Raw genomic sequence first — 21,314 nt, 5'->3', positions numbered from 1 at the left:
GGTAGTGTACTTGGAATGCCACAAACATGTTCTCATCCCAGCATTGCCAAAAACATCTGCCACAGACTAGCCTCAGCGTCTGCAAACATGAAGGGAAAGACCTAGACGTTGATCCCCAAGGTCCTCTTCTAGGCCTGACATTGTATGTTTCTGGAGTTTATTATTGTAATCAAATAAAACTAATCTGATACATATTTAATGATATACATAATTGTTATTATGCTGCATGATAATTAGCTATCAATGGTAAGCAGTTCACAGAAATGACTGTAATTAGTATTTCTTATACACAGTCAACCCAAGTTTGGGGTTTTTCTCTCGTCTCACTTTTTTATTCTATAATTAGCATCAGAGTTCTCTGTTCTTCTACACTATGTATCATTCCAGGATAATCCATGTCCTTCCCTCACACACACCAACTTAGGGATATTGATGCTTGAAAACATCATGGCCCGGGATATTCTCTTCAGAAGCTAACCAATCCTGAGAGTGCTGTGTTACTGCATTCCCCGCTACCTCCAGGAGACCTTTCAGATACTGCTTTCTTGGCCAGGTGTGGTGGCTCATGCCTGTAATCCCAGCACTTTGGAAGGCTGGCAGGGGTGGATCCCTTGAGGTCAGGAGCTCCAGACCAGCCTGGCCAACATGGTAAAACCCCATCTCTATCAAAAAATACAAAAATTAGCCGGGTGTGGTGGTGTGTGCCTGTATAGTCCCAGCTACTTGGAACACTGAGGTGGGAGAATTGCTTGAACCCTGGAGGTGGAGGTTGCAGTGAGTGGAGATTGCACCACTGCCCTCCAGCCTGGGGAACAAAGCAAGACCCTGCCTCAAAAAAAAAAAAAAAAAAAAGATATTGCCTTCTCTTAGCTTCTTCCTCTGCTGTCTCGGGTGCAGCAAGGACCTACAGGAACTGCAAAAAGTTTAGACAATCAGAATTTTTCCATGAAGGAATGGGAAATCCAACAGGCGAGACAATACATGAGGATGGATCCAATATCTTGGTTTCTGAGACTCTGGCAGCAGAAGGGAAGGTGTGTTAGTTTCCAGGGCTTCCACAACAAAACACCACAGATGAGGTGGCTTAAACAACAGAAACTTATTTTCTCACAATTCTGGAGGCGAAATGTCTGAGAACAAGATGTCAGCAGGTTTGGTTTTCTCTGAGGTGTCTGTCCTTGGCTTGCAGATGACTGTCTTCTCACTGTGTCCTCACATGGTCTTCTGCTATGCACACACATGTCTGGTGTGTGTGTCTCTCTCTAGGTCGAAATTTCCTCATCTTGTATGGATACCAGTCATATACAATTAGGGCCCACCTCAAAGCCCTCATTTTAACTTAATCATCTCTTTGAAACCTCATCTCCAAATATGCTCACCTTCTATAAGGTACTGGAGGTTAGGACTGCAACATATGAATGGGTACAAGAACGTAATGCAGCCCCTAACAGAAGGGAAACTGCGAGGAAGAGCTAACTCTCCAAATATACAAAATCTAGTCTCTCTCCAGGTCTAACAACTTCCAGAGCTTCCTTTCTGAGACTCCTTAACACCAAAGCCATGGCCCCAGCTAATGACTAGCATCTAGCCACCTTAAACAAAATCGCCCTTTCCACAAGCAAGAATGAAAGTCTTAAAAGATGTAAATACCTGGGAAAGTGAGCCTATGGGTGAGAAATAATTTCTGGCAACTTGTCAAGGCTCTTTCCTGTTGTGATAACGGGAGGGCAGGAGGCCGAGGGTGAACTTTGGGAACTTTGTGGTTGCTGGGCAGTCCCCATCGGTCTTCTGTGCTGGCCAGCTGGTGGCTGGGTGGAAAGGATCGTGGTCAGCTAAGTGAGCCAGCGTGCGTTGGGCCCCAGTGAGCTTGCAGACTGTTGCTTCCATTGCACTCTCTGTTCTTGCCCCCCACCCCCATCCTCCCTGCCTTCTGAGAGCCAGACTATGATTCTCATAGTGAGATCTGAAAACAGAAACTCCAAAATGACAGAAACTTGCTAGCAAAGCTTTAGTAGTAACAGCAGCAATGGGGAAAAGCCCCAAATAGTTTTCTGAGGGCAAAGAGCAGCAACGTGGACTCCTAACAGGCCACATGTCTTTCTCTCATTCTGCCCAGCCCCTCACACAGCAGGAGAGGCCTAATAGCACTTGGTCAGGAGTAAAAATAGAAATGGATGCAAAGAAAAGCAGACCCAGGGACAGAATGGAAAAACTATGAATATATAATTCTGGAAAAGAATTTTACTTTAACTTCGTGTTTTCACATTATAGGCCTTCTCTATTCTCTTTCTAAATCTCAATCTAAGAACAGGATGCCCAAGTTTCAATCTTCCTTCCCTATTACTATGTCAATCAACTGGTCATATAACCTCTCTTGGTGTGGTTTCTGTATCCATAACTTGAAGGGCTTAGGAAACACCATCTCTGATCCTGCTTAGATATTTTCTTCTGCAAATATGTTTTGACAAAACAAGATTGAGCCAATTAATTAGCAGGGCAAGACTTAGTTACTGTTGTACCTCTTTGGTTAGATGTCCCAGCTAACTTATATGTACTAAAATCTTATATTCTGTTTCTGATGAAACTTGTAATTTACTCATCAATAAAATGGGGATAATATTTGTCTCACTGGACTTTGTGAGAATTTGATTATATACAGGATGTGAAGGAGACAATGGCTGCTGAATAATAGATGCTGAGTGTTAGTACTTATCATATAAGCCCTGGTAACCCCCTTTGTGCCTGGCTTGGTTGATATGCAGTAAATATTTGACTACATATTTGACTACTTGTAAAAGTAAATTAGAGACACCACTTGGGAAAGGACCTAACACAAATACAAACCAAAGGGACTAAAGAGTATCAAAAATAGCGGGGAAATAGTTATCTGTCCTTTTTCTCTCGTGAAACAATGCTCAATACCTAAGCTGGGATTTCCATGAAGGTACATTCTATTTGTCATATTTTAACCTGTTTGAGGCATAACCACGAGAACCACAATGGAACATGATGGTCTGGGAAGGGCCAAGGCCTATAACAGATGGTCCAGGTGATTATCAGTAATATTGGGAATAGAACTGTGCTCACAGAGGCGGGCTGAAAATGAAATCAGCAGCAGTGCTGGTGGCATTATTGAGCCCTTAAATGCTTTACTAGTTATTTAATTTTATCATCACAACTCTTAGATGTGATACTGATAGTCCCATTTTTTTCTGATAAAGAGACTGTAGTTGTGAGAGGCTAAGAATCTTGCCCAAGGTCACAGAAGTAGTGAACGGTCGTTCCTAGGTTTAAATGCAAGACTGCTTTCCTCCAAAGCCCTTGTACACTCCACTTCAGTGGCGGACAATCCTGGAGCAGGCTTTCTTCAGAATCAGGGACCTGCATTAGGGATATTGGCCAGGTTGGAACTGAGGGACCAAGGCATTAATCTAGGGTCAAGACAAAACTCCAGAGGTGGATAAAAGCTAGGCAAAAAAAACAAGGAGAGTGCCCTGACAGGTTGCCAAGGTGGGATCTCAGGCACAGAGAACAAGGCAGAGTTCCCAAGTGTAGCTCGGGGCATAGGGAGAATCTAGGGACAAGAAAGAAATTTTATCTTAAGAATTAAGATGAAAGGTCTGAGGCAAATAAGTGGCCCAAATGACTCAATGGTCCAGCATATTGGGTAGAAGCCCAAGATTGTAGTTTCTCCTAGAACCTGGAGTGGGGCTGAATCTATAAAAGGATGGGAGAAGGAGAAGGAGGTCAAAGGGTACCTATGGGAGAGAGAAATGTTCTGGCTCACTGGATGTTTTGGTGATCTGACCAGACACGTCTCCCAGAGGATTCAAGTGACCAGTTTTGGTGCCCTCTGTTGTCATTGATGTTATCTACAAGACTCAGGAAGTTTGTGCTTATGACAGACCATTCCCCAAGACAAGTCTGTGGACATTCTTTGTGTTAATAAGGACTTTTTTTTTTCTTTTTTTTTTGAGATGGAGTTTCACTCTTGTTGTCCAGGCTGCAATGCAATGGTGCGATCTTGGCTCACTGCAACCTCTGCCTCCTGGGTTCAAGCGATTCTCCTGCCTCAGCCTCCTGAGTAGCTGGGATTACAGGCATGCGCCACCACGCCTGGCTAATTTTGTATTTTTTAGTAGAGACGGAGGTTTTCCAGGTTGGTCAGGCTGGTCTTGAACTCCTGACCTCAGGTGATCCGCCTGCCTCGGCCTCCCAAAGTGCTGGGATTACAGGCATGAGCCACAATGCCAGGCCTTTTTTTTTTTTTTTTTTTTTTTTTTGAGACGTAATTTCGCTCTTGTCAGCAGGCTGGAGTGTAATGGCACAATCCCAGCTCACTGCAACTAAAGAGGACTTTCTAAACAGCCTCATAGAAATCTCAGTTTCCTAGTATTATATGTAACTAAAACCGAGCCCTCTTAATGCCATCTCAGCGTGAGTATCCTACAAAAAATAAAAACTGGCATTCATATAAGCATTGACAAGTAATTTAAATATTTACTAAAATCTCTGAGGCACCAAAGAAGCATATTACATTTTATGATACAAAAAAAAATCCTAATGATCCTCTTCAGCTATTTTTCTCCCCAAAGTTCCACTCATTACTGCTGTTGTTGCCATTTCCCAAAAATTACTTCTTTCTCTTCAACTATCTAAAAAATCCCCACCCATGATAGAAAGCAGAAGTAAGAAAGCTATAATTAATATGTACCATTCGATATCCTATCACAGACTTTCTGGATGAATTGTAAACAGAAAACCAGTGTTAAGAGTGCCATTGGCTATTGTTTGTTGCTTCTTTGCTCTTCCTATTAATACTTTCCAAGTGTCTCCTTCCCATCGCCACCAGCGGGATACACTCATTCATTCTATCAACCAAAATTCAAGACTTGATATCTCACAGTGCATAGTGAAGTAAGAGACATATAGGACACAAGTCTTGCCCTCAAATAACCTACAATTGAATAAAGGCAATAGAGCACACACCCAAATTACTACAATAGAGTAACAGTATTAAGTGACTGATCCATAAAATGTGGATTAAGATCCCAGAAATTCTGGGAGATGAGCTGACACAAATCACACAGTGTAATTACTGCTTACTTTCACCTCTCTCACTAAGACACAACCCCCAGCTCCCTCTCTCGTCACATGCTCCAGACAGATTTCTCCATAATACTAACTTAAAGGAAAATACAATCAGATCAACAAGGACCTAAGTCCCAGACTGAAAGAAAAAGAATGCACTAAAAGGGAAAGTGGAGTGTTTGTAGAATCAAAGAACAATCTGACAGATGGCTTTGTGGGGGCATAATCTAGAACCCATAAGAATTTTGTTATCAGTAGATCTTACTGATCTAGACTGTACAGTGACTATCACCAAGATAATTTCTAAAAAAGCAATATGATTATGTCTTATTTGAAATGTCTCATCACTTTTGAGATTTCCCCTTGTCCTCCAATTATGACTCACAAGTTCATTTTTGAGTAGACTCCTACCTATCTCTCTAGCCACATATCATACTCCTCCTCATGCTTGTACATTCTCTGCTTCAATCCGACTTTACCATTTGCAGTAATGGGTAATATCTGTATATCCTAAGACTACCCCCTTCATATCCTTATCATGTAGCCCTATAATTGCATTTTCCCAAGTTATTCAACTACCAGACAATAAGCAGATACAGGCCAGGGTCTACCATATTCACCACTGCATCCCTAGATCCTTTCTCAATGCGAGGCAAATAGTAAATATTTAATAAACATTGCCTGAATGACTAACTGAAAACATAAGGAAATCACTGCCTGTCTTGAGTTGGGTTTCCTGAAACCGTACTCTGAGATAGAGCCTTGAATTAGGTTTATTGGGCAGTAACTGAAGTAGGACAGTGCAGAAGGAGAAGCAGAATTGCACTGTGGACTCCATAAGGAGCTCTGAAGCTGAGGTGACCCTTCAGACTTGTCTCTATTGTGGCACAAAGGCCAGGCGCTTATACCCCTGATCAGCTGATTATCAAATGCTGGTGCCCCAAGGGAGAAGGTGTCAACTTGGATAATTTAGCTCCCTTGAACAAGGGAAATTCCTTGAAAAGGACTCAGCTGTCAGCAGTTAGCATCCAACCCTGCTGGCAGCTAGAGAAATGAGTGTCTTGATCCTGAAGGGGAATTTGAACAACGCACTACAGTGTCTATGGCATTTCCCTTTAACCAACAGCACACAGCATGCATGCCTCAATTTGCTAAACTCTAGAAGTATCTCCCTGCTTTGAAGTCCATTTAATTAACAACCCCCAGTGCTCAACCACTAGTGGAGTGATAATCAGTTCTGCCACCATCACAATCAAGGATCCATTTAGTGAGTATTTGCAGAGCACCTATTATGTGTTGGGCATTATTCTAAGTATAAGGGATTCAGCAGTACATCAAACGGGCAAAAGGCCCTGCCTTCATTGAGCTTTCATTCTAGAAGACAGACAATTTGTAAAGAAAAAATATGCAGTTGAGGGTGATAAATGCTAAGAAAACCGTAAAGAAGAGACAGGAAATAGGGAGTGCCAGGATTTCGGGAAGGATGGGTGTTGTGATAGTAAATAGGGAAGGCCTCACTAAGAAGGAACATTTAAGCAAAGCCACTTAGATATTTGAGGGAAGAGCTTTCTAAGCATTGAGAGGAACTTTCATCAAGGCCTTGGATGGGAGCAAACCTGTATGTTAGAAGATAGCCCGGAGGCCAATGTGCCTGGAAAGGAGAGAAGGAGGGAGAGCCCAATGGGAGATGAGACCAGAGAGAAGTGTGTAGCAACCTCTAGGCCATAATAAAAACTTTGTCCTATCCTGTCAGTGAGCTGTGAGGCCAGGGAAAATTTGAATAGAAGAATAACAAGATCTGACTTACATTTTCAAAGACTACTCTGATTGCTACTGAAAATAGGTATTTGCTATTAAAATAGGTATTTGCTGTTGCTATTGAAAACAGGAAAAAACAGATGCAGGAAGTCTAGTTAAGAGGCTATTAATATATTCCAGACACCAAATAATGGGAACTTGGGCCAAAGTAATAGTGGTGAAGATGATGTGAAGTGTTTAGATTCTGGAAATATTATTAAGATAGGGCTGACAGCATTTGCTGGTGGGCCAGATATAGGTTATGAGAAGAAGACTGGAGTCAAGGATTTCAGTCTGAGCAAATGAAAGGACACAGTTGTCATTTATTGAGATGAGATAAAGCATCTTGGTGAGGGAAGCAGATTTTGGGGAAGATGATTAGGAGTTCAGGGTTGGCCGTCTTAAGTTGGGGATGCCTATTGGACATCTGAGTGGAGATGTTGAGTATATGTGAAGTGCAGGGAAGCAGTCCAGGCTGGAGATATAAACAAAGCCATCCACACACAGATGGCTTTTTAAAGCCATGGGACTAGATGAAATCACCAGGAAAGTGAGAGGAAGAGAGAGGGGAGGGGAGAGGAGGAGAGGAGAGGGGAGGGGAGGAGACGGAGGAGAGGGGAGGAGAGAGTTTTTAAGACTGAGCCCTGGGGCACTGCACACACAGTCTTTCAATGCCTCCCACAGCCTCACACGTCATTCTCCTGCTTTACCATGAGAAGTTGCATTGGACTGAAATGCCTCCTCACCATACTTGGTACGGCCAAAAGAACTTGGGCTTGAGAATTTGAGACACACCTATGTTAGAATACAATCTCTGGTATTCACAATGGTAATTGAATTACTGGTTCCAAGTCTTCTCTTTCCCATAGAAGTATCATATACCGATTCCTTTGTCATGGCCCAGTGATAGGAGGCATGTACTTCCCTGTTCCCTCAGCCTCGGCCACATGACTTACTTTGTCCAATGAGATTTTAGTGGCCATGAGGCAAGCAGAGGCTTGCAACATGCTTGTGTGATTGGGTTTACCTGCTTGCATTTCTGCCATTCCCGTGAGAATAAGTAGTTTTGGTAGCACACACCTCCAGCCTGGGATTCAGAATGAGATACATGGAGCAAAGCCACCCCAGACCCCTCACAGAGAACTAAGAAATAAAATGTTTATTGTTTATGCCACTGTGATTTTGTAGCTGCTGGTTATGTAGAAATAGCTGACTTATACAGTACTGACTTACCAGCTGGGTAACTTTGTAGTCTTTGTTTCTTCATCTACCCAAAGAGATACGAATATGCCCTCTCTCTCTGAGTTGTAATAAAGATGAAGTAATGTAGCATATACAAAATTCCTGACATAGTGCCTGGCGCAATATAGATGCATGTTAAAAGTTAATCAGCATCTTCAGATTCCTCCCCTCCAGAGTCAATGGGCAGCAATGACTTTCCACCCATGCTAGCATAGGTTTCAAGAGCAATAATATTTTTGTCAAAGAAAGGTTACCCCTGCCAAGGAGAAGGAGTGGGTATTCAACTTGCTTTTGCCAATTGCCTTTATCATTTGGAATTTTAACAGTAGCTGTAGCAATGCACTTTCCTAGGTTTCCTGATAAACAACTAGAGCCTGAAAAGCCAGCAAATTCAGTTTCATCATTTCATCATGTGACCCACTATCTTTAGAAATATAAGCCTCTTTCAGCAGTGCACTTAGGATACCCTATGTCCCTTGAGAAATAACTGGCTTTTGTTTATGACCAGCCAGAATGCATGCACGTGTGCACACACTACACCATACATACTGCCCTTTATCATTCCAGGCTTTTGTTCATCAAAATAATAGCAAGTAGTGGCATAAAGCCATTTTCTGAGAAATAATTCATTATAAACAAAATCATCCAAATGCCAGTTCTTCTGACCCGAATGACCTTCAACAGGATAGCTTCTGTAGACTCACCTGCAGCAGTCAGTGGCAGTAACATAACATTAAGTCCAACAATGCTATTGCCTCACCAGGTTGTCACTAGCTTTGGCTAATTCTTTTCATGCCTTTACTGACCTTTAATCCTTACAATCAGAATACAAACAGTTCAACAGCTCAAGTAGCGTTCTTTGAGGCTGTGGTGATGAGCTGAATAACACCTCCCTAAATGCCCCCTCCTCCTTAGCGAAAGCGAGAAGAAAAAAATCTAAGCAAGACCGTGGGGGTGCCTTTGTATAGATCTGGGGCAGCTAGACCACAGAAAAATTTAATCAACTACAGAAAAAAAAAAGGCTTGTTACAGGTGTGAATCCCAGTCCACAAAAACAGGATGTGTGATGAATATCCATTTCTTTGTTTTCTTGAATCCACACAGTGTGGCAAGCAATTAGTCCTGCCAATATTGGAACTGACCTCAGGATTGAGATACGTTCTTGGGGTATTACCTCAGGCTAAGACATCAGAAAGATTCTTCCTGATATGGGTCCATGCTAGGTACCACAAGACTGCCCACTGTACCAGCGTTTATTCCCTTGAAGAATTAGGTCTCAGTTGCCATGCATACATGATGTCTCGGAGTCTTTACTGAGGCTGGCACCCCAGTGCCTGGGGACCAGCCTTCCAAAGCACGTCGTAGTTTCTCTGAGGTTGGCCACAAAGAGGGCATGAGTCCCACACTCCTCTCATGTCACTCCCACAGTTGTCTCTTAGCCTGACCTCTGCCCTCTCTCTTTAGTATCTCAGCAAAGTTTGCCCTCTCTTCTGCCAAGTATTCTCAAAGACTTCCTTTCTTTTCTGACTGCCCTAAGAGTGCTTAGAAACTCTTCAAAACATTTTGACTTTTGAAAATAAGTGAGAGAAAAGTACCTTCTACTTTTGGTAGAAAATTGTGTGTGCAGATTTGGGTTGATGGTGAGAAAAACACACACACACAAATTAACATCCCAGAAAATTACCCTGCCATAGGTTGATTATTTCATTATTTCTAGAACAGTTGCTTCCTTTCAAGAAGGAATAGAGTGGTGGTTAAGTTGTGGACATATGGGAGTGAAAAAGAAAAACTGGATGTAGAAACTGCACCCAAAATCAAACATTAGGGATTACCTCAGCCTGGCTTTTCCAGAAAGTAGATCCTGAGGCAAAGGCTTGGGCCAATAATATACTAGGTAATCCATGCCCAGGAGCCAGGGTGAGGGGCATGGGGAGTGGAGCAGGGAAGGAGGCAGAGCCAGTATGAGCCAACATTGAGCTGGGCTGGTCACCTCTAAGTATGTCTGAGGGCGCAACCTCACTGGAGCATCCTCTAGGAGGTGGAATAAACATCTCAGCAGCATCCACCTTACTGGAGGGAAAGAAGGGGAAATATCCACCACTTTCCATCGCTCACAGATCATCCTAGCCCCATAATGTTGCTGTGGTCTGAATGTTTGTTTTCTCCCAGATTCATATGTTAAAACCTAATCCCTAATGTAATGCTTTTAGGAGGTGGAGACTTTGGGAGGCGATTAGGTTATGAGGGCTCATAAGCGGATGTATGTCTTATAAAAAAGGCGTCAGAGACCTGTCTTTCCCCTTCCACCATGTGAAGACATAGCTGGAAGGTACCATTTATGAACCAGAAAGCAGGTTCTTACCAGACACCAGACCTATCAGCACCTTGATTTTGGACTTCCCAGCCTCCAGAACTGTGAGAAAATAATTTCTGTTGTTTATAAGCCACCCAGTCTGTGGTATTTTGTTACAGCAGCTTGAGCAAATTAAGACAGGCATGTAACTCCTCCACTATTCCAGTTATGTGTGCCTAGGTGCCAAGCACAGTACTGCAGGGGTCCACACCTCAGTGTCAACAGAGAAGCACTGGGGCTGGGACCAAGAGGCTTCCAGGTAGTGAGTGTGTGAAGTTGCTTGGAACCCACAAAGCTGGTCATCTCAGAGACATCTGGAATTGGAAGCAGATGAAGCCAGGAGCATATGAAGGATTGCTGAAGGGGTGTGTGATAATGCATGTAACGCGTGAATGCGCACTAAAAGGCACTGTGAGTGAGCTTTTAGCAAGCATACTAGGAAAGCTTCGTTAAATTTGCATATGCAAATTATATGCTGTGTATATAATTTACATAAAATATATTGCATATTTAACAGTGAGCAAAACAGGTGTATACATTATATATTGTGTATATATAATTAATACACCTCTTTTGCTCAACGCGATATATAATTTATACACCTGTTTTGCTCATTGTTAAATTATATATACAATATGTAATTTACATAATATATCTATACAAAATAATATGTGTAAAAATAAAGTATATAATATGTAATTACAAACATTGTATTAATATATTTTATATATATAAAAAACATTGTAAATCTGAATTAGCATTGTCCTTATCAAATTTGCCGTTCATTCATTTGCTCATTCATAAGTATTTGTTGGGTTAACAGGTTAACAGTGAGCAAAACAGGTAAAGTCCCTGTTCAAGGATGATGTAATTTAAAAAAAAATTGTGAAACTTTTAAAATCATCTTAAAAGTCAGCATTGAATTCTTTTAATATCTTTAATCATCTCAAATTATTCTTTTTATGGATCCATTTGATTTGGGAATTACCAGCAACCAAAACATTCATATCAAGAAATGGTCAGCCTGGGTAATAAAGTGATTGGTCAAGAAATAATATAAAAAATGAGACTATATTTCTTGTAGGTTTGTCTAGAAAATGCAAGTGTTATTAGATGGAGTATGTACATTTTTTAAAGTAGATTTTACTTATATCTTCTGAAACTACCTCTTTTTAATGTGAGAAGCATTACTTTGGAAGAGACAGCAAGATAAGTGCTAAGTTGCTCCTTTGTAATCTTCCCTCTTTTTCTATGACATATCAGGAAGCTATGACAATCCTAAAAATGCTGACATTTTTCTCACTTAAGAATGATGATAGAAATAAAAAAGATTTCTTCTTCTTGCTCAGAAAGTATACAAGCAACTCTATAGTCTCCTTCTAAAATGGAGAATTGCTTGAATTGGAGACTCTAAGTGAATGCTTATCATCTTTGCACATACACATACAAAAATTAGCAGAGATAATCTACCCTATCCCGTCCCTAAAACTCTAAAATTTGAAATGGAAAACAATACCAACTTTAACAATTATTTCCAGTGTATATTTTTTGCTCATCAATCATTCTGTTGGTCTGTTCCACAAATACCAAGATTCACTTCAGTCTCCAAACTTGCAAGCTCCCATTCTACAAATAAGGAAACTGAGGCCCAGAGAGATGAATCTTAACTGGCATTACTCCATTAATTAATGACTGCAGACAGCCTGTAATGCAAGGATTTGACGCTTCAGACTGGGATTTTTTCTTATGTATAATCCCTCACAAAGGGGACATTAAAAGTAGCTCAAATATATTTTAACTATTTCCTCCTTTGCCATACAAGGCCATCTCTTTTATTATGGACAGCAATTCAACTCAGCCTCAAGTTTGCTTATGCCCATTATTTCATTGTTCAGCCAAACAAAAAATAATCCAGTTCTTTATAAAAATAATCTAGGTTATTTAGAAAAAACTACTTACCATAAATTTTTACCCAGACATACCATTTCAAGGACTCAGCTCCTTATGCCACTGCCACCCCAACAGCTTCCACAACCAGAGTATTGACATGAAAAATATTATACCAAGTGTGGTTTTCTCTTTGAATATATTAGTATTTTTATATGAAAAATAGCTTATACTCTTCTAAACCTCCATTCATCTATGTATTCAACAAATATTTAGTAAGATCCTACTTAAAGTGGCAGACTGTGTTCTGATCAAAATCTTATAAACATCTCAAGTCACAAAATATAGTTCTGCAACATTGTTTCAAATGGCTACATGATATTTCATTAGCTAACTTTTCCAAAGTATATTTAATGTGTTCCCTGTTACTGAGGAATGAGATCCTGATAGTCCACCATTCCATAAATCATCCATGAGGATGATGGCATCTCCAAGCATTCTTGTTTGCTAGATCAAAATGCTCCAGCCCCTCTTATTATATATCCCCTAACTTAATTTGATCAAATTTGGAAGAAGGTTATGGAACAATAATAAGCCTTCACCTTTTTCTAAGTGAAGAAACAGAGGTGTTCCTTATTTCTTCAGTCAATCATTCAACCAGAATTCATCAAGGCCCTCTTTCAGGTCAAGTGATGTGATGGAGCTAGCAATACAAGGATAAATGAGACAAAAACACCTCACTAGGGACTGTCACGATCACAGGACAAACTTTTCCTGAAGTTAGACAATTATCCTCCAGCTGAACCAGAGCAGAGACTAAGCCAGCCTTACCAATTCCTGGTAGAGAATGTAACTCCAATTTGTGTATCTTATTCCTGCACAGCTCTTTCATTTGGTTTTAGGACTTGTATTAGTTATCCATTGCTGTATAACAAATTACCCCCAAAATTAAGCAGCTTGAAATATCAGACATTTATCATCTCACAGTTCCTGTGGGTCAGGCACCTGGAGTGGCTTAGCTGATAGTTGAGGCTCAGAGTCTTTATAGCTGGATCTGCATCATCTGAAGGATTGACTGGGGCCGGACAACCCACTTCCAAGAGGGCTCATTCACATGACTGTTTGCAGGGAGTCTCATTTCCTTTCTGATTTTGGCAGGAGACCTCTGTTCCTTGCCAAGTGGACTTCTCCAGAGAGCTGCTTGAATGTTTTCATGACATGGCAGCTGGCTTCCCCCGAGTGAGTGGTCCAAGAGAGAAAAAGATAGCATCCATAAAGCCCTTTATGACCTGTCCTTGCAAGTCCAATCACTTCTGCTGTATGTTATTGGTCACCCAGACCAACTCTGGTACAATATGGGAGGAGACTACACGAGGGTGTGAATACTAGGAAGAAGGGCTCGTCAGGACCCATCTTGGAGGCTGGCTTAGAGTTTTTAGCAATTTTTAAATCCCAGGTAGCCTAAAAACTCAGAGAAAAATGTTAAAGAGTATTATATTTATTTTAGTGGCGTATTTCATATGAAGATTACCAAATAGTTAAAAAACTCTCCCTAGCTCTATGAGAGATCATAGAATAAAGACTATAAAGCAAGAGAGGAACTTTGAGATTATTTTCCTAGTCTATTAATTTGATGTGTCTTTTAGGGAAGTTGATGAGGTGAAAAACTTTAAAAAAAAATTATACCAACCACTTCTCTGAATAGGACTGGAGACAGACTGTCACTTTAAAAAAGATTCTCTTTATTACAGAAAAAAAGTTGCTTGCTTCATAAATGTAAGGCAAGCAGATACCCAGAGCCCTGGAGAAAATGTATAACAGATCCCTTGTTTCTTGTGTGCCTTCCAAGACTGCCTGTCCCAATCAATATCCCTTGCTATGCAGAGCTCTAGCGAGGGTGACACATATTGCCTAGAGATTCTAGGGCCTTCTTGGAAAAATCTATCAAAATCCTAACTCCTTTCTCAAAAAGTGATGGAAACCTGTCTAGACAGAATAAGTGATTTTGACAAAGACCCAATAGTAAAAAGGGCAATGGAGTACCAGAAATGCAATGACCATGAGGGCATAGCCCAGTACCAGGTTGGCAAGAAGCAGTTTGGGGCCTGAGTCTCCATCTGCCAGGTGGAAGCCCTGAATGTTACCTGTACAGTGTAATGGACAGGGAATACACAGTGCTCCAAGGGCAGCACTCTTACTTTGGGAAAATGAGGGAGGAGTGAATCAGCAGAGTGTTGAGCACCTGGAGCAATCATTTGAGGGAGTCCAACCCCAGGGAGTACAACTGTCTCCTGGAGAGACAATCCACAGGTTTGTCCAGACAAGCACCACCACAGGCCAACCACATGGTGCCTGAGAATTAAGGCAGAAAGCAGAGATAGGAGGTGGCAAGAGACTGACTCTTAGCAGAGTTTAAAGCTCAGAATCCAGTCACAGCTGAAGCCTAGGACTTACCATCAAGAATGAGCATCTGAGTTGGTTTTCTTTCTTGTTTTCCTCTTTATGGAACTCAGGTCCATGGAATTGGATTAATTGTAGTCTTTGGTTCATGACAACTGTTAGTTCAAGCATAATCCTCTTTTAATTATTTTAACAATATAATGAAAACCCATAATCCTTTATCCCAAGCAGGAATTATAACCTAATAGCCACCTTAGGGGTTGAACTGTGTATTCCTAAAATTCTTATGTTGAAGTCCTAACCCCCAGTACCTCCGAATGTGACCTTATTTGGAAATAAAAGCATTTCAGATATAATTAGCTAAGAGGAGGTCATTAGGGTGGGCTGTAATGCAATATGATGGGTTTCTCTATAAAAAGGGGAAATTTGAACAGAGACAGAATTTCACAGAAGCAAAATGATGTGAAGAGATGCAGGGACAAGACAGCCATCTACAAGCCAAGGAGAGGAGCCTGGAACAGATCCTTCCGTCATAGCCCTCACAGGAACCAACCTTGATTTTGGATTTCTAGCTTCCAGAGCTGTGAGACAATACATTTCTGCTGTTTAAGCCACACTCTGAGGCATTTTTTTTTTTAATGGCAGCCCTAGTAAACTAGTATAATTGGTAACTTACAGTTCCCCACAGGTTCCTCTCATCCCATTCTCCTGCCTTCCCTTTAGAATTGACATGTCCCAAAATTTGAACTTATTATTTATCATTGTCTTCCTTTATTACTATTCATTACACACACACACACACACACACACACAAACACAGAGACACACAATTTGTTATTTAAGTCTATTTGGTTTCTGAATTCTATAAAAAGGCCAAAAGGGCTTTGCTGTACATGCTGTCCTCTGGGACTTGCTTTTGTGATTCCAATTTATTTAAAAAGATTATCCATGTGTTGTATGTGGCTATAGTTCATTCATTTTCACTCTGATTAATATTCCATAGGGTGATAACGCAATTTTCTTATTGGGTGGACTCAAAGAGTAGCAAAGAACGCAAAACTCTCACAAAGGCACCTCTGAAAAGCTGGCTCATGGCCTCACACCATGGAGTCATACCCCAAAACAATCTATTTCTGATGTCAGTTGTGGCACCTTCATCTTTATAAAGTTGGGTCTATAGTTCTGTAGTTGGGTTTCTTATTTAAACACAACAAGACAAAAGAAGCAACAGGAATGCCTGGAACAGGGTTGGCTGGGGGAGGGGGAAGACTTAAGGGAGAATTTCAGCAGACACTGTGAATAAGATAACCTAGTATCCCTTCCTTTCTTCCTTAGCTTGTCTCCACAGTAAAGCTAAACTCTGTAGAATAAACTCCTGTGGTCCCACAATGCACCCCACAATAACACAATCACAAGCAAGGGATGGCTCCCATGCTCTGCCCAGCTCCCATCTGTGGGTTGAAGTTTTTATTCTTCTTCAGAAGGAAGGGTGTGTGGCTAGGAAGTGACTTTGAGACTTTCTCAGTTTAGTGGATGGCCAGCTGAATAAGTGTTTTAGTATTGTTACATAACAGTACATATGGACTTAAAAATATTATTTTTGTTCAACTGAAATCAGTGCAACCCTACACCCTGTGCAATTAACATTTTAGACCTCACTAAATATATTATGGCAGAGTTTTGCTGTGCTCATCTTCCCATGAACTAGGACTGGCCAGGTGACAGAATTCTGATTAATCAGACCTGAGCAGCAGTCTGCTAGGGATGTTGGGAGAAAGTTTTTGTTCTTCTAAGAAAAAAAAAAAAAAGAAAAAAAGCATTCACAGCTGCTATCACATCCTCCCTCTCTCGGCCCTTTTATAGCAGCCTTAAAAGAGAATTTGCTGCCGGTAGCTATGGTGGCCAACTCACCCCCAAAGGCGAACAGATAAGAAAACTGCAGAAGCAGCAGTCCTGACATAATTGAGCCACTGAACTGAAGCCAGCAGCTGCCTACCCCCAGAATTCACATTATGCAAGAAAAATAAACATTTATATATTTAAGTCACTGTTAGTCAGAGTTTCTGTTACTTGCAGCCAAAAACATTACTGGGTAACACAGAGATGGACTAGATTTTCTGCTGAAGTGGGTGTAAAAGGGTTTGAGAATTGCGTGTTGGAACTCTACTTGTGGAGGAGAAACTATTTGAATATTCAAACCACTAAATATAAAGTTAAACATCCCAAGCACTTCTAGATGGGTAAACCAAGGCTCAAGGAAGGAAAGTGATTTGCCCTGTGGTTTCCTAAGTATGGCAGGGACAAGCCTCATGGAAAGGGCTAATATGTGTGCACATTTAAAAAATGGCAACTGAGGCTGAGGATGGCAAATATAGAAATCTCCCAATGCCCAGCTCTATAATTTCAGTTGTCTTATTCCCAACTTAACTTTCAATTCACTAGACTTAGTTTTATCTCAATTTGCCTCCCACTTAACCAAAAGCATCTCCCACAGCTAAAAGTTCTGTCTCACTTTCATTATCCTTTCCTGCCACAAAGCAACACCAACATCCCTGGACGGGAACCCTGTAAAACAGCTGTTTCAATTAAGTTAAATCACAAGTATTTGGAGAAAATTCTAAGTGTTGGTGATGGTTAGATGCTGTGTGTGAGGACTAACTCGCTGTGCTTTCTTTTTTTTTTCCCCCCCTTTTACAAACATCCTTCCCCTCACAAACAAGTTCACACCATTCTGGAGAGTGTGTTCTTGGAAGATAAGCAGCTAAGAAAGATGATCAGGAAAAGACACTTAGTAAGAAATGATCTCATCACTACAGGAACAAATATGGAGTGCTTGGCTTTGTCTGTGGGAGGAAGAAACTGTCATCCCTCTCTCCCTGCGTAGACCATGGCTGTGTATTTCCCTAATTAAGTTCCTATTGAATGGCCTGCACAAAGCTACATTCTGTCGTCTCTTAACTCAGTCCCCAAAGTGCTGAAGAAAATCTTATACTAGTTAATTACCACAGCAAAAGTGATGGAGATCCTTAGTAGCACCGATAATACAGACATTAAGGTTTGGATTACTGCTTTGGAACATTTCTGTTAATGAAACAGTGGTTTGCTAGACTGCAACCATTCGCCAAATCACAAGGAACAAACTTCTACATGTGGACACTGTTGTTGGTATCTGTGTTGGAGGAGGAGTTGGCAATGGTGAGTTATACCTCAAAATTTTGGAAGTAATGAAATTGTATGAGATAGAGTACACAGTCCATACTAAATGGACAGGAGCCAAAGGCACCTCGTAGAAAGAATGGTTCCAAGCCAGTAAGACTAAACAGTTGGGAGAACAAGGATAACAACAAATCCTTAGAAATGGTGTCAATCGGGAGAAAAGATGATCTGGAATGGAGGCATAAATAGAGTTACAATGACAAGAATTGAATTGCACAAGCAGATTTGATCGGGGAGAGAAGTCTTGTCTAGTGGACCTTCAATATTACTATTTTACTGGCATATTCCTATATGGAGATGAAGACATCAAACTAATGTAGTCTGATGTCATTTAAAGATCATCTACCATCCCTTTTTCTGATTTGATGCTGAAGAGCCAAATTATTGATAATATGGTTGTCCGTGGAAATCTTCAAATAGAGAGAAGACATGCCAACATAAATATTTCAGACCACAAGACAGGGATAGTTCCAAATATAAGTTAATTAAACAGGATTAGAATTTTCTGGTTTTATACACCAGTATCTGCCAGATTGGTTAGGATGAATCTGCCTCTGAAAACGCACCTACTTGCAGTGGCTGAAAACCCAGTTTTATAGACCTGTGAGACTGAGAACTGGTCCTGCACTGTGGCAAACTTAACATGGTACATCACCGTGTGAGGCATCCTCATGTGGCTATGTCCAATCCTCACCAGTTGTCTTCCTGGTGCAGTTCTATCTTAAGTAAATATGGAATATGCGGAACCAAGTTAATAGAGCTAGGTCCTAGAGCTCTTACATTTCCTTGCTCAAGTCTTTCAAGAGGCTATCATTTCTGCCTTAATTAAAGCCATGCTCTTATGTCAGAAGGATACATTAGCAAATGGTATGATTAGGCTAGAGCTTGAATGGGCATCTATTTCACCCTTTTGCCTTCAATTAAATAATCAACCTGTTTTCTTCCAAACTCCACAGAAAGGAAAGATGTCCATCAAGAACCCCCTGAAAGGAGATGACATTTTTATTTCAATCTGGAACCCCTTGAAGGCAGATAACATTTTTTATTTCAATTTGGAACCCCCTGAAGGCAGATGACATTTTGTATTTCAATTTGAAGGGGCAAAATTAAAACACATCTGAACATACAAAAGACAGCAGCTTGAGATTCTTTTGCTGAAGCCACCTGCCCCACCATATATTGTGAAAAATAGAGGATGGGTAAACATTTGAACTTGAGTTATTCATTGCTCTATTCACCGAGAGATGGGAAACAGCAATGAAAAAAACAAGGTGGTACATAGATAGGACTGCTGTCAGGGAGTTATAATGCTGAGCTGAGTTCTAGCGCAGTGACTACAGTGGGGCAGAACCTCTGGCCATCTCTTCGCCTTAGTCCTCTCCTTTGCCAAAAAAGAGTGCTCAACTCTATGAGATCTAAAAAGTCCCTTCTAGTGCATTCTATAATGCCAGAAGAAAAGGAAGGAAACTGCTGCCTGGCAAGAGCACTTGGTTTTGGCACTTTCTGCAACATAATTCCTCAAATCCCCAAGAAGTTTGCAGATGAGTCCTGAGGTGGCTGAATATCTAATTGGACCAGATTTCCCTAATAAAAACCCCAGCCATTCATTCCTGCCAAGGTAATGTTTTTACTCCCATTGCAAAATGTGTGGATAAGGAAGGTGATGACTAATTTGTATCATTTGGGAACTACAGGTCTTGGCACCTGATCTTGCTTTAAGCTGAGGGAGTCCCATCTTTAGCTGAAGACGTTTGCAGAGTTATCATTCTCAAATATTGTTATTTATGCTGGTCATCCACTGAGGACACAGAGACTTCAACTTACTGCATGATCACTAAACAACAAGAATCCATTGATGCTGATGGCCGCTGGGTAAGGACCTGAAACAATGGCAGGGGGTCTGTGAAAGGGAAAGAAAATTGAGATGTATGGTTAATGTAGGAGGTAAGGGTGTACTAAGGGGCCTCAGGAGGGATCTGCAGCAGAAAGTCTTCATTGGGAGAACCTATGGAGTTAAGCACCTATTCCCTAAGTTGCCCCTGCAGGGTTCACCTGCAAAGCTAACAGCAACATTTTCTATAGCAATCTTGTTATAGGAAAAACACCAACCCCAAACAGTAGATATGACATCTAAGCAAGCTTTGTTGGCAAAGAAATTCCTACAATTTACTAACTTATCTTGCTTTATGTGGGTAGATAAAAAATTAAGCCAAGTCTAGGAATCAGTTAATCTTTGAGTATAGACATATATTGGAATTCATTTTCTTCCCAGCATAAAGAAAAGACAAGAAGGTATTGAAAAGGAGACCTTGCATGAGATACTTATGATGCAGAAGTACAAGAAACTTGAGACAAACACTGCCCTGAATTTGCAGAGCAACATCACATGTAGACATACAAACATATGTACATATACGTGTGTATATTAAGAGGATAACATGTGCTTAAAGACAAAGTGATTTTCCCAGCATGGAAAAAAAATAAACTCTCAGCATGAAAAGCAAATGAGACTATAGCAAGAGTCCCTTGCAGAAACAAAATTGTTAAATTGTTATTCTTTTTTTTTTTTTTTGAGACAGAGTCTCACTCTGTCACCCAGGCTAGAGTGTACTGGTGCAATCTCCACTCACTGCAACCTCTGCCCTCGGAGTTCAAGCCATTCTTCTGCCTCAGCCTCCTGAGTAGCTGGGATTATAGGCACGTGCCACTGTTCCTGGCTAAATTTTTTTTGTATTTTTAGTAGAGACAAGGTTTCACCATATCTTGGCCAGGCTGGTCTTGAACTCCTGATCTTGTGATTCACCCGCCTCGGCCTCCGAAAGTGCTGGGATTACAGGCATGAGCCACCACGCCCAGCCAAAATTGTTATTCTTAAAGGGACCAGATAATAGGTATAACCACCTACCATATTTTAATTCAAAAATAACTAACGTGTTCAAAGTTTTGGAGCTTTCTGGGATAATGCAAGTGAGCATTCAATGGGCCATCTGGTCAGTGAATGCCTTCTGGCCCAAGCTGACTGCACCTAAGTTGATGGAAATCCTTTTATAGATTTTGCTGTTCCTCCGTGTTATATCATACAAGGACCTACGATGGCAAAGGCCTAACACTATAAAGTGAGACATAATGATGACCTACAGATTGAAGAGGGGGTGGCTTTCACTTTGGAAGTGATGGATATTACTCACCAATATAAAGTAAATGTGGCAGATGGAAGAAAAGGGAATAGGTTCCTCGCCTGCAGGATTCAATGAATGGACAAAGCTGCTCTGCCAATGAGCTGAATGACTCCAGATAGCTTGGCAAGCCTCTACCAGAATAATCTATA

The 21,314-nt window shown here is 41.0% G+C and overlaps 1 long non-coding RNA gene across 1 annotated transcript in view; it reads right to left on the bottom strand.

Moving 5' to 3' along the window:
• The window catches only part of LOC129047859 (uncharacterized), a 32,779-nt gene extending 19,160 nt beyond the window's left edge, over window positions 1-13,619 (bottom strand). Inside the window, exon 1 of the long non-coding RNA XR_008509701.2 lies at window positions 13,376-13,619. This is a non-coding gene — a long non-coding RNA (uncharacterized LOC129047859). The remainder of the gene's footprint in view (window positions 1-13,375) is intronic.
• Window positions 13,620-21,314: the final 7,695 nt, after the last annotated feature.

This window comes from Pongo abelii, chromosome 13 (assembly GCF_028885655.2).
Source record: "Pongo abelii isolate AG06213 chromosome 13, NHGRI_mPonAbe1-v2.0_pri, whole genome shotgun sequence".
NCBI classification, from domain to species: domain Eukaryota; kingdom Metazoa; phylum Chordata; class Mammalia; order Primates; family Hominidae; genus Pongo; species Pongo abelii.
This window is presented reverse-complemented; position numbering and strand designations above follow the sequence as displayed.